Raw genomic sequence first — 14,534 nt, forward strand, 5'->3', positions numbered from 1 at the left:
GGCAAGAGAAATAATAGCATGGCTACGCTATAGTTCAACTCGTAGTGTAGCCAATTTTGGTGTACCATCTTGACCGTACGATTAACACAGGATACACATCTCTAGCTAGCTGCATCTTATGTGCGCCGTCGAACGAGACGCTGTTCCCGTTCTTCATCTGTCTCTGTAGCCCGTTGTCGTTTCTTGGCTTCATCGAAACGGCGTGACTTTTTTTTTCTGTTTATCAGGATGCATAGCGAGTGCCTCAGCTTAGCAAGCGCGAGTATTTATATACCCATGGTTTTCCTCCGCTTCCTCTCAACTGCGATAGAAGAGGTGACAACAGCGCCTCCACTCGGTAGCAGCGCGGCTCCAGCTGCAGCGCGCCGTGTCTACCGACCGCCGCCACCCGATGACTCGACTTGGTAGCCCATCTCTCGCAGCTGGTATGACGTCACAGCCAGCTGGGGTTATTAAAGGTCAAACGTGCCTACCGACCGTGACTACTCGAAGAGCTGAAAATGGGAGCAGTATTGCTTTCGCAGTAAAAAAGTACGTCGCTGGCGATTCGTAAATCCGCATGCATGGAAACAGCGCCGAAGTCAGCTTTGACAGGTGCTCTGGCACTCGTTTCTTTGCGCTTGACGCACTCTGACATCAACTACCACTTTGCATACGCTCTCAGGTTCCATTAAAATGTAAGACTCTGCTTTGAGCCCCTTAAATCTCCCCCTTTCACTTTCTGAGAGCATCAGCGCGAGTCAACCCCCGGTAAGCATATGGGGAAGCAATGAAAAGCAAAAACAAAATAAAGAAGTTTGTGCATTCCAGTTAGCTTGCTTCCGCGGGCTCTAGGTTTCCCCAGTTTTTTCTCTTCATTCTTTTCTGATGCGGCAGATATCGACTCACAGGACTGCCGTCTTATGCCTTATCGACGCTGGTGCAGCGAATGTTTCTGCCCGTCGAACGGCAGCGGTGGAAGGACCCGCGCACGCAATTTAAGTCTGCGGAAATCTCCACATCCGAATCGTCTCGTCCGAGGTTGATCGAAGTGGAATGCCTTTATAGAGATAGGGTGAAGTAACGCGGCGCCTCAGCCCGAACGCTTGGCGTAAACGAAATTTCATTTGCATACAGACCAAGGCAAGTCTTCCGCCCAGAGCGGGGTCCCATTGTGGCGGCGGGATAAAGAAACGGGACGCAGTCATTGGGAGCATTTCAATCTTGTCGGAGGTGGATGCGCGACGGCCTCTTTGTGTTGCTGTGCAGTTAAAGTATTCAATCTTCTACCCGGTGAGGTTACTTGTTTTAAAAGCTACATCAAGAACACCAAAATAAATTGTCAACTTACCCAACTGATCTTTAAACATTAGCCTCCTGTCCAGCTTTTCTCTTGTGCTTTTTCTTGCCCAAGGCATAATTAGTGTTTGCTGAAAGAAAAGAAAAAGATGGCTTGGTTTGTGTGGTTAAACGTCCCAAAACGACTCAGGCTATGAGAGACGCCGTAGTGGGCTGAGGACTCCGGAAATTTCGACCACCTGCGAATCTTTAACGTGCACTGACATCGCATTGCACACAGGCGCCTTACTTTTCATCTCCAACGAAAAGCGGCCGCCGAGGCCGGGATTTGATCCCGCAGTGGTCGGGTGCCGTATCCACTGCGCCAACCCGGCGAGGTGGAAAGGAATTATAAGTGAATAATAAAAAAAAAGGATATCCAGAAAACTGCAGCAAATGACGTGACTGAGATGAGAATGGGAGCAAGAAGGGGACAAACTATTCTTAAGGCGTTTATCTGCCTTTTCGTCTGTCCCCTTGACAACTGTGACTGTGTTGGCTAAATAAAACACTTCTACAATGAGACGTCAGTTTCTGTAGTGAAGAAAAGCGAGTGATGACGGGGCCCCTGCGTTCAAGCTGTATATGAGGGCGGTTTGTTCGGGGGGGACACCCGCTGCTGCTAGGGCCAGTTCTCATTGGCTTCAGTGCTGGGCGAACCCGCACCTACTGGAGAACATCCGCATCAGTATTTCTGGATTTAGAGGCAAAGCATCCTGGTCAGAGATATCAATATCAATGTTGAGGCCACTTATGAGCGACGGCAGGAGTAACGGAAACTCCGACACGGGCCCTCCAAACCGAAATCTCTTTTTGAATGAACACTTGGATTGTTTTGCGCCCGCAGAACAACTAAGCAACTCGGCGACGGTGATAGCAGTAAGAGTACTCTGTGGTCGTCGAACTATACAAATGTTTTGCTTTATTAGGCAGCAATCGATTTCAATTCGATGAAAAAAACGTTCAGATAAACTGACTAAAGATGACGAGAACAACATGAAAAAATGTGAAAGCAGGCGCCAGCGCCTGCAATCATTGCAGACAAACGTCGGGGCGTCTTGCGATAAAGAAAGTGATAAAGCCGCGCCAGGCAGGTTTGAGCTTTGCACGAACAAACAAAACAAAATGTTCGTGTACCTATTCTGCGCGCTAAAAGCAAATTGATGAGGCCACATGCTTGGGGTTGTTTGCAGTCACAAATAAATATTACAACAGTTCGCGGCAACATTTTCTCTGTGGCGCATGCTTTGTTGTAAACAAAAGAAGAGCAAGCATCAAATAAAGATATTTGCGAATGTTATTAAACGAAAAAAAAAAGGCAGTGCCGGAGAGAACTCAACAAATATAATTTGGCGATCGCGAAAATAATAACACTCTGGTAATATGAAACAGCGCGCACCATTTCACCAGCCGCCTTTCGATCTCACTGATTTGCACCCAGTGATTGTTTCGCCGAGGCAGGGCTTAGCGTAAACTGAAGTGTTGAAGGTATGGCGTACGGTTCACAACTCACGGGCACTCAGATGCACTTGGCCGATATCCGGGACCTGCTCGTCATTGCAAGCACACTGCTCGCTGGCGCGTGAGTTCAACGGGAAGAACGCGGCGATAAATCGCCTTTCATCGACACAGGGTAATCGCTCTAAAACACAACCTGTAATCATGTTTCCTTGAAATTGTGCGGTCACATGCGATAGACGTTGTTTCCTTTCAACCACCAAAACAAAACTAAACAAAAAACATCGCATTCAGTTGCCGTGCAGTATACCCGCCCAGAAAAAGGGCAGTTCAGATTCCGTCCTGTTAAATGAAAATGGAACAAACAGGAAGCTAGGGATTTTCATGTGCAGAATAAAGCAAAGAAATGTGCGATGCACATATGTCTAAACACGAGAAGGATAGACAAAATGTATGTGGGACACTTAAGCTCCGCCTTCAAGGGTATGACGCAAGAGCGTAGGCTACCAACCCACGTATAAAAAGCACCACTACAACTAAGCCGTGCAAATGTGTCGGCGTGGCCTAGGGGTAACGTGAATGCAACGGCCCTGGCAAGCTGGTTCCGATATCATCCTCCCGTAGGAAAAAGATCCAAGTTGGCAGCTCCTGCCAAAGGTCACGGCGCCGACACGCTGACGGCTCGAAAACCTGGCCGTAATGTAGATCTCGCCACAGAAATTTTCAGTAGCTTAACTAGCTAAGCCCGGATATACCACGGCCGGTCTCGGGGGAGAGCGCGCGCTCTTTCTTACGGCCTTCTCAATCGCCGCGGGAACAATGGGAATATTTCTCCTTGAGTTGCGCTCTCCGCTACCGCAAAGGGCGCGACCTGCTCACTGTTCGCTCCACGTCTGCTTCAGCGGCGGCGGGTGGCTTTTGCCTGGTTTCGCGCTGTCGCTCGCGAGTTTCGTGGTTAGTGCAGCCCCGAAATTAAAAAAAACACAGAACGTAGATGATGCAGCGGCATGTCGTCAACGTACTACACACGTGAACGGATATAAAAAACACTGTCGTTCAGCAAACGTTCGACAAGCATGGCAAACATTGCGGCATGGTAGCTACTTTTGTCCTATTTGGTCCGAATTTTTCCCAAGCCTGTAAAATAGGAACAAAAAAAAAACAACAACAATGAGAAGTGATCACATCGAAGCTTCTTCAAGGCTAACATGACAGCAACTCGTCTGCTACAGCAAAACCGTCTTTAGCGCTAGATGCGAAACCATTCATGTAACACCGAGGATGAAAATAATTTCATAAAAATGTAATGTAAATTGCAGAATGCTTGCATGATATAAAAGATTAGTATAACAGTCAAAGTAAACGTTGTAGGGTTGAGTTTTAAATGTTATTCAGTTCAGTTCAGTTCAGTCGTTCAGTCGTGTCCGATTCTTCGTGACCCTATGGACCATGTCACGCCACGCTATCCGGTCTCTCACTATCTTCCTAACATCACATAACTTCATCTGCAGTGCCTCGAGGATGCCATCTAACCATCGCGTTCGCTGCCTACCCCTTCTCCGGCGACCCTCAACCTTTCCCACCATCAAATCTTTCTCCAGCGACTCCTCTCTTCTCATCAGATGACCAAAGTAGCTGAGCTTTAACTTCAGAATTTAACCCTCCAATGAGCAGTCAGGGTTTATGGTCGACAATATTGACTGATTTGATCTTCTGGCAGTCCAAGGAACTCTCAAGAGTCTTCGCCAGCACCACAGTTCAAACGCGTCTATTCTTCGGCGGTCAGCCTTCTTCCCAGTCCAACTCTCGCATCCATACATCACAACTGGAAAGACCATAGCCCGAGTTATACGGATCTTGGTTGGCAGACTAATGTCTCTGCTCTTTACTAGGCGGTCAAGGCTAACCATTGCTCTCTTTCCCAGAAGCAGGCGTCTCCTAATTTCATGCCTGCAGTCTCCTTCCGAGGTAATCTTGGAGTCCAAGAAAATCTGTCACAACTTCCACTTCTTGTCTATTGATGCTCCATGACTTGATAGGGCAAGACGCCATGATCTTTGTCTTTTTAATGTTCAGTTTAAGCCCAAACTTCTCACTATCTTCTTGTAGGCGCATCAGAAGTCTCTTCAGTTCCGCTTCACTTTCTGCCATTAAAGTGGTATCATCCGCATATCTAAGCTTGTTGATGCGTTTTCCAGCAATCTTCACTCCCGCTGAAGACTCGTCCAGACCGGTCTTCCTCATGATGCACTCTGCATATAGGTTAAATAGGCAGGGCGACAGTATGCAGCCTTGTCTCACTCCTTTCTCAATCGGAAACCAATCAGTAAGACCATGCCCAGTTCTGACTGCGGCCTCTTGCCCTTCATACAGGTTCCTGAGGAGACAGATGAGGTGAATTGGAACTCCGATCTCTTGGAGAGCTTGCCACAATCTGCTGTGATCTACGCAGTCAAACGCTTTCGCATAATCAATAAAGCAGAAGTAGATGGGTTTCTGGAACTCTCTTGCTTTTTCCATGATCCAGCGAAGGTTGGCAACTTGGTCTCTAGTTCCTCTGCCCTTGCGAAACCCAGCTTGCACGTCCGGAAGCTCCCGATCCACATACTGCTGCAGCCTACCTTGGAGGATTTTCAACATCACCTTGCTAGCATGCGAAATAAGCGCGATCGTGCGGTAGTTGGAACAATCTTTGGCACTGCCTTTCTTTGGAATGGGGATGTAAACTGACCTCCTCCAATCCTGTGGCCACTGCAGGGTTGTCCAAATCTTTTGACATAGTGTATGCAGAATGTTAATAGCGTCATGGTTGAGGTTTTGAAGCAACTCAGCTGGAATGCCATCAATTCCACTAGCTTTGTTCTTAGCAAGGCTGGCTAAGGCCCATTCAACTTCACTCTTCAGGATGCCCAGCTCGAGATCAGTGATCACAACCGTCTTATGTTGGGTTTGCACATTCGGGTCCTTCTTGTACAGTTCGTCTGTGTATTCCTGCCACCTCTTCTTTATCTCTGCGGCTTCAGTGAGGTCCTTGCCTCGTTTGTCCTTTATCACGCCCAGCTTAGCACAGAAGCTTCCTTTGATATCTTTGATTGCCTTATACAGAGCTCTTGTGTTCCATAATTGGCTGTTGTCCTCAACTGCTTGGCACTGTATGTTCAGGAAGGCATTCTTATCTCTCCTTACTATTTTCTGAAATTCCGCATTGAGAACCTTGTATCTTTCTCTTTCCCCCATAACTTTTGCCATCCTCCTTTCCTCAGCTATTTGCAAAGCCTCTTCAGATAACCAGTTTGCTTTCTTGCATTTCTTTTGCTTTGGAACTACCTTAGTAGCAACTTCTTGTATTATATCACGAACATCATTCCACATTTCTTCGGGCTCTTTGTCTTCTAGATCTAATTCTGGAAATCAATTCCTCACTTCCACAGCATATTCTAATGGAATTTGATCCAGATTATACCTGAAAGGCCTTCTAGTTTTCTGCGTTTTCCCCAATCGAAGCTTAATCTTGGCAACAAGAAGCTGATGATCGGTGCCACAATCGGCCCCAGGCCTTGTTTTTACTGCAATTACAATTACAGTAATTTCATTACAATTCGTATATTAGCCAATGTGTGGTATTATACACAATATTTTAATTTTGCAAATAAACATTGTTTTAATGAAGTTTTTACATGATATTAAGCTTGTTATGAAAACACTAAAAATGGTTTGATATTCATGACACCCCTTGTGCTCGAAATGGTAAAAAGAGGCCAATAAATGATGAAGGTGATACTCGATGTAATGACTTACAAATGAGTTCACCTGCTATATCGAAAGTATGCAAGAAACTTTAAAGCGTTAAAGGACACTCTCACAGAGGACTCATTTCAAGCCCTTTATAGCGACCCATTGAGGCTCTCTTCGGGAAAGTAAGGTTAATGTGCGGGAGGGAATGACATATGCTAGATGCGAAGGCCGTAACAGCTAGTGGCACATGACTACATTGTCAAGACAGACGTTTCATTTGAGAGCAAAATCAAGGCACTGAAGGAAGTGATGGGATCTCCTACCATCCCATTTCCCACTGTCACATATTCCGGTTTACCTTACGCCGCTGGATATATCGTTTAGTTACTCAACTTCGGGTGTGACGCTTGCTCTATTCTTCTTGAAACTAGAGAAAGAAGCAGCCCCATGTAGTACGCTCTTCTACGAGGAGAATATTCTAGTGTATTGCATTATCCGAAACCAGAGCTTGTTGCCCTGTTGGACAAGCTTTTTTTTTTGTTTTTTTTTTTTTTAGAAAAAGCTGCCGTGCACCTACCATACACACAAATGTTCTCGAAGTACTTAAGATCCTGATTCAGTCAGCATTTCAGAATTCAACACTGAGTTTCCCGAAAAGAATTGACAACAGCTATGCTATTAGGTCCGCTTCTTTGATATTTGCAACATTTCTCAGAATTCTTCTTCTCAATTAATTATACCAGGAAAGTGACAGAGAAGACAGAGGGCCAACTCCTTATGTGCACAAGCCGTGCAGGAAGATTTTGAGACTGAATTTTCTAATGAATTGATGAACATATAGTGCAATGTGTAACTTTGAAGGACAATTTTTTTTGTTTGCCGCTCTTTTCGATTCTTGTTTATGCCGACTTCCTTGATTAAAAGTAGTCGCGAGATTACATATACATCTTCGGTCTTTCAACTGACTGATATGTTTTGAACGAAGCTAGAACAGCCCACTCCACTAGACAAGTGAAATTTTTACTATATGAGTAAATTTTTGTTCTTTACTCTGAATCTGAGACCCGCCATGAATTTTTGCCGGCGCCTCTTCTGATCTAAATGAAAACGGTAGCGGTTGACAGAATCTACACCCAACAGTTCACTATGCACTCACGTCAGGTCGCGCTACACCTGCTTAAAACATTCAAATGCACATTGCATAGCCCGGTAAATTTAGTTTTGTACAAAACTTAGGGGCAAAAAATGTTGAAGTGTTCTCGAAGCTTCATTCGACCGTGCAAGTCCACACTGACGAAGGAGCGTTCGCGTGAGAGGATTGTTGACTGTATTTTATTCCTCGTACACAATAAATATTCGCTGTTGATTACGGATTTTTTATAAACCATAAGGGGCGAAATGTCAGGACCTGCCGATTGCAACTGACGCGGGCGAAGCTAAAAGCGACCGCGCGTTTCCCTTGCGCGTGAACGGCTGTAGCGGAGGAGCAGCAGTGGGGCGGGGGCGACCCCACCGAGGCGCGGCGGGCGGTAGAAACAGACCCCATTGGAGAGGCCGTAAGAGAAGAGAAGCGCTCTCTCCCTCGAGACCGGCCGTGGATATACAAAGCGAAAGCAGCAGTAATCGTGAAGGAGAGTTTCTCTGTTGTTGTTCTTCTTGCTTCTTCTTCCCCGCCCCTTTGCGTCATCGCTTCGCAATTCTCTTTTCTCGCTCTTCGGGAGTTTTCATAGCTCGTTTGGCTCTCTCAGCTTCATTTTTCCTACGTGCCGCTTCTTCACAGCGAACTTTGGCGGCAGAATTAGTGGATTCGGCTTGTAGGCGAGCGTGGCGCAGCGTTCACACTAAGCGTTGTTGCCTCATGCACGACGTAGCACTACGGACTCACCGTAATTCTCAGCATATTTATAGGCCTTCTCAAGCGAACGGCTACTCCATGGCTACTACTCCATGGCTTATATCTCCCGCTGCAGAGCAGCAGCTGAAGAGAATCGCGCCTGTGCAGTGAGGCGCATAGCTAAGTTATGACGTCACGCGCGGCACTCCGTGGTGACCGGCGATACGTACAGGCACGAATGAAGTTTGCCAGGTGTGTGAAGAAGCAGGTGTGCGATGTATAGAAGAAGCAAAGCAGCAGTAGAAGAACGGAGCGCAGCCGGTTCCGTGCACCACACGTACGAAGAGGCGAGGTGGCGAGCAGGCCGCACGCCGCGAGGCACAGGGCTGAAGGTACAGGCTGAAGGTCAAACTGCGGCGTACGTGAAACGCGCCCCAGCTAGCCGAGTGAAGCTTTCACTTCAAAATAGAGTGCTAGTATAAAATTGGGATTAGATTTAGCATCATTTTGAATCTTTTAATCATTCCGATTTTATTCTGATTTTAATAATTCCGGCCAACCTCTCTACCTTTCCTTTCAATAAATCCATCTATCTACTTGAATCTCGGAAATTTTTTTGAGATACTCAACTTCTTTTTTTCTTTTCTGCAAAGAGAGAAATAGAGACATGGCGTGAATAAAAGTGTGTAAAACTGTACGATGCAGCATCTGTCACAGAAACGTTTTTTTTTTCTCGGCTCGCTTTAACTTTCGGGATGGTGAAGTAGGCTGAATCCGTGACGATAGACTCATTTTAATATCGGAGTAAAAATAGATAAAAAAGACTTTTCTCGCTCGCAACAGTTAGTGTATGGTAGAGCTTTCAAATATATGGACTGTTTCTCTTGGACTATGTCCTGCTTTATAAAAAGGTAAACATTATGAACATTTTGGTTTGGTATGTGTGGTTTAAAACATCGAAGCGAATCCGGCTATATTTTCGCCGTACGAAGACAGATTAATTAAGGAAAAATTAGTGAGAGTGATAGGGATTAATATAGGCGATAATAGTGATTGTTAGAGGTAATAATAAATAACAATGACTACTAATGACTTGTAAGGAACCATATGTCTAAGATGAATGTCAACGACAGTTGATTAGAACGACTAAAAACAAGTAGTAATGACTAAAATGACTTCTAATGAATTTTAATGGCTACTAATGACATGTAAGGACCAATATGTCTAACGACGGCTCCTAGCGACTGAAATTGATTAGTAATACCCCTTAAATGGTGCGTTTGAGGTATTAATGAATAAATAAAAAATGCAAGTGCTTAGTAATGAGTAGTAATGCCTAAAATAACTACTAATGACATGCAATGACTATAAATGACGAATATGTCTAATGATGACGTGTAACGACTACAATTGATTAAAAATTGATAAAAACGCTTAGTAATAACTTGTAATGACTACCAATGACTCGTAATAACCAATATCTAATGACCGCTTCTAGCGAGTAAAACTGATTAGAAATGACTAAAATGCTTAGTAATTACTAGTAATGACTAGAATGAGGGACCAAGAATAAAAGGAAATAGAAATAGGCAAAGAGAAGAGGCAAGAGAAAGAAGCGAACGATAAGAGGAGGGAGAAGAGGCTTTCGCAATTATCCTCTAACAGATATCTTAAGAGACCCTGTAATTATTTTTCTGCACACTACTGCTGCGTTCTGGCCGAAATTAACGAATACAGTGAGCAAGGGGTCTACACAGAAAGCGTGCTTCATTTTCTCTTTCAACACTTTGCGCTTAGTCTGCCCGCTGTTTTGAAACGCAAAGGAAACGCCATCTACACGCCTCGTAATTAAGCATAATGCACTGGCATAAGGTGGCGCTATTGTTTTCCAGGTCACTGCAATGCCGAGTGATTGCTGCTAGCCGCCCGTGCTACTGCAAGCAGATGTGGCTAAATCAAGAGGGGTCGTCAATTTTTAAACATTGCCGTAAACATTTAGTATGGATTAACAAATAATACGTTCATAGTACAGTGCTGTATATTTAGATCCAGCTGGTTCTCTCGACCGGTGTACCAAACAGATTTGCAGTTTTTTTCACGCACTACTGCTGGCAGTAAAATGTGAACGCAGCACGAACGCGCAGAGGGCGCGTCCAAAATATCACGACGCATGTGACCGGAGGCTTTAAAGCCTAGGGGGGGGGGGGGGGGGGGGGAAGTAGACATATGTTTCGAAGACATTTTAGGAAGCTTTACTGGTTGAAGCAGCATCGCCATAAGGAACAGCACGCACAACAGACACAACAAAAACAGTCTATCCAGAAGCTCAAGTTCCAGCTGCTGTCACTTATAAATAAATCTCTTAGAGGGCTTCTTTTTCTGCCTTTCAGGACCATGAAATGTTTGCATGTTCATGCTTGGCTTTACTGTTTGACTCATTTCTACCTTTTTTGTGTACTTACTTTGAAACTATTCTTTTCTGTGCGCCTGCTTATACTTTTTGGGAGAAGGAAGAACTGCGTCTACTTTGTTGTCACATAGTGATCGCGCGGGATTTCACACTCCCCGTGCTCGCGCAATGCCTCCGAGGCGGCGGCACTTGAGAGCGCGCACTTCGGCCTCGCGACGTTTGCGCGGCTCACAATCGCATTTGCATCCCCACGGGGCTACGGTTCAATAAGCGGCTACTTTCTTCCGAAGACGACGTCAGCGAAACTGGAACGGCTAGCGACTGAAGATGAATAAGGGAACAGGATTCTGAGTGCATCCTTGAAAGTGAACGAAGAGAGAGAGGAAGAACAGAACACTCGTCATAGAAAGAAAAGCGTGACATGTGTGCCTTTTAGCATATACCGGTATATGCGACGTTCTTACCAGCGGGACGTTGTTTGTACGTTTCCAACTTCGCTGTCACTCTTTAAAAGACAGTTCATTCTTCTCCTAAAAGCTGTGAAATCGCGTCGCGAACACAAAACCATTCACTTTGCACTCGGCAGGCAATCCTGGGATGAACGGGAAGAAGAGCCCCGCTGGAAAACCATGCTTTCAATGGACTGGCCTCTTTTAATCTTTGACAAAACCGCGAACGTACGGAGGTGCTCGGCGCATGTTAGCTAAGGAAACACAATACGCGAAAGTACAAAACAACAACAACAACAACAACAAACAAACGCGAATACCGCTGGAAACATCGTGTCTTTGTCCGGATATAAAAATTATAAGCAGGGTTTTGATACTCCCTAGTGTGAAACTTGGGCGCAGCTATTTAAGCGTTTTTGCGATATATCGAGGTAAACTTTACAGTAGGGTTCGCCGTCGCACAGTGTACACATTGGGTTCTCAGAGGTTTGGGTTTTCCTCCCTTCCAGGATCTCATTTTGTTTCAAGACATTTTTCAGCATCAGTTCGTTTTTTTTTTTTTTTTTACTCTTCACATACGTTCTGAAGAATAAATCAAAATTTATTAATTCTTCTCACATTTTGATGCCCACTAAATTCCGTATAATGGTGCTAACAGAAGAAAAAAATATAGTAGACCGTTTAATAACCGTTTAAATATAATGGACTTAACCAACATAGTATTGCTCGAAAGTTTCCAAATAGAGACTTCCCATATACATTTAGAGGCTCTCCTACCTAATTTTGGGGGCTGGCCACCCTAATTTTGGGGCGGGCCAAGTCAGTTTTGAGCGTTTATATAGTACTAAATTTTTCCAGTGCGAGAAGTCAGTTTTGCGGCTGGGTCACTCAAAGTTTGGTCGTGAGCCAAGCACATTAGTCAAACCCATTCGTTTGGGTATGTTTAATTGTATTGGCCTAAATTGGTTGTGGTCGAGATCAGTGCATTCCTATTCGCGTTGCAGTTCATGCTTATTGCACAGTGGTAGGGCTGTATTTCCGCTACAAGCATGACTCACAGGCTAACATATATAAAGAATACAATTCATTTTAAGGCTTGAGTATCGTGGAAAAGAAACTGTATTAGGAATCTTACGTCTCTATGTCGTAATGCTCTTAGTGGCTTCTCAAACTCGCATTTACGTCACTTGTACTGTCCCGATGTCACAGCCTTTTGCTTGCGTCTGGAGAACAGTTTCTTTTTTGCAACGTTTGCTTTGGTGTGAGTGTAAAAGAAGCGGGGTAATGAAACAAAATTGCTTTTGTTGGCAGAAACGAAAAACGCTGGTATCAATGCCGAAAATCAGGGATAGCAAAAAAATCAAAGGTAGATAATCTTGTCTCTGAGGAAGCACGACTAGCCAATATTCGTTAATATTTACGTCCATTGCGTCTACTCTTGCTCATTTCTTTTTGTGTGCGTTACAAAAACACATGTTTTTGAAAAATAATATTAAGTATTAATGGAATAATATGCGAAAATTCTACACACCTTGTCTAGTCTGATCGTAACAAGAATGACTACGATTAGCGGGACGTGGATCAGAACCTCGTGTTTCCATACTTAGTTACACAAAACTTAGCTGTGAGAAGAATGAAAAAAAGAAAGCCCAGAACGAGTATCATAAATGAAGGAACGTAACTGCTAGATTTAAAACGCGAGCACAAGAAATAAATAAGTACAAATAACGTGGCTTACAATTTGTCCTTCGATGAAGTTTGGTTTGTTTCTTTGCGATACACAGATTCTCAAGCCTAGATATCGCTGGCTGACCTGCCTTTCTTAAAGGCTCCCCGCCGTGGTGGGGCAATGGTTACGGCGCTTCAAGTAGTGTTCCCAAGGGTGTGGGATTGAATCGCGGCCGCGGCGGCCGCTTTTCGATGGAGGCGAAAAGCAAGGCGCCCATGTGCTGTGCGATGTGATGTCAGTGCACGTTAAAGAACCCCAGGTGGTGGAAATTTCCGGAGCCCTCCTCTACGGCCCCTCTCATAGCCTGAGTCGCTTTGGAACGTTAAACATCATAAACTAACCAGTCTTAAAGGCCGTGAGGCGTCAGCATTACAACCATCGTAAGAAAACAAACTGCCCGGTAGCTGTTGTAATTTCAGCCTCAGAGAAACACCTGTCACTTAATTTTAATTATTGTTGCATTGCAAAGTGGTTCTTGCAAGCGGGCCTCACGGAAGTGGGAATTTTAAGAGCGATGTACAAAGCGTCGAAGGTGTCCGGAAGCCCAACGAACAGAATAGCAGGGCCTTTCAATATCCCGTGTGAAACAGACCAGATATGTTCCCCTGGACAGGCAAACAAGTAGAAGCATCGAAGTTTAAAGCACAGTGAAGAATAAGTGTACAAAAAAAGTGTCATGTGAAGAGAAACGGGAACGTAATGCTGCGTATCTTTGTCCGATCGGCCGATAGATTCGAGTTTTGGGAGGAGATCTTGGGCCAGGTCAGCTTATTCATATTTATGAACTCTGGCCTGATTTGACACTACATGATTTCAAAGACGAGAGCAAGAGGGGTGCAGAGGATCGGTGGAGCCGCAAGTTGCTCCCTCGAGAGGTAGCCTATTCAACCACTGAGAAAGAGGCTTTAGCGCTCGTTTGGGGAATCGAGAAATTTCAAGTCTTCCTCTACGGGAGGTTTCTCGTTCAGACGGATCACCAGCCTGTGAAGTTCATAAAAGAAACAAAATCTGCAAACAGCCGCGTTCTTCGCTGGAGTATTAAGCTTCAGGAATACAACTTCCGTGTCGAGTATATTAAAGGCAGCGAGAACGTGGGAGCAGATTACATGAGCCGGCGGGAATAGTTGTTAAGCTTGCACTACTGCATAGCTGCATTGTGTTGATTGTGTAATGAAAATCGTACACGATGTGCCTGTATATATGTGCACTTGATTTTTATCAGTGATCCGTGACTTGTGACATGTGCGCAAGACATGACTGAAGAACTACAGTGTTGTGGTGTGCGCGGGTTCAGATCAGTGCGTATATGGTGCGCGTCATGAACGGTAGTGAGTGACGAACGATCTTCAGTGCACTGAACGGACCCAATCTACTGCACCCCTCTATAGGGGCGTAATAACATCGTTCTCGGCGCTTGTGGAGTTCTAGAATATTCCGAGGCAATATTCTTCAGTGGGGGGCAGTGTCACAAGCTGCCTCACCTATTATACAGCGGAAGATGCGGGAGCTTATGGCTGGAATATAGAGCGAAATTCACGGGACTCCGTCGCTCCTCTGGACAAGATTCGACAAGCCGATGGGGCAGCGACCGCCTGTCCTTGA

The 14,534-nt window shown here is 45.0% G+C and overlaps 1 protein-coding gene across 1 annotated transcript in view; it reads right to left on the reverse strand.

Moving 5' to 3' along the window:
• The window catches only part of LOC146197061 (phosphatidylinositol-3,5-bisphosphate 3-phosphatase MTMR14-like), a 45,040-nt gene extending 43,631 nt beyond the window's left edge, over positions 1-1,409 (reverse strand). The window contains exon 1 of the mRNA XM_084598800.1: positions 1,331-1,409. The gene's annotated coding sequence lies outside the window, so the exon portion shown is untranslated. The remainder of the gene's footprint in view (positions 1-1,330) is intronic.
• Positions 1,410-14,534: the final 13,125 nt, after the last annotated feature.

The sequence above is a fragment of the Amblyomma maculatum genome, chromosome 3 (assembly GCF_055883805.1).
Source record: "Amblyomma maculatum isolate TAMU_Amacu chromosome 3, ASM5588380v1, whole genome shotgun sequence".
NCBI lineage: Eukaryota > Metazoa > Arthropoda > Arachnida > Ixodida > Ixodidae > Amblyomma > Amblyomma maculatum.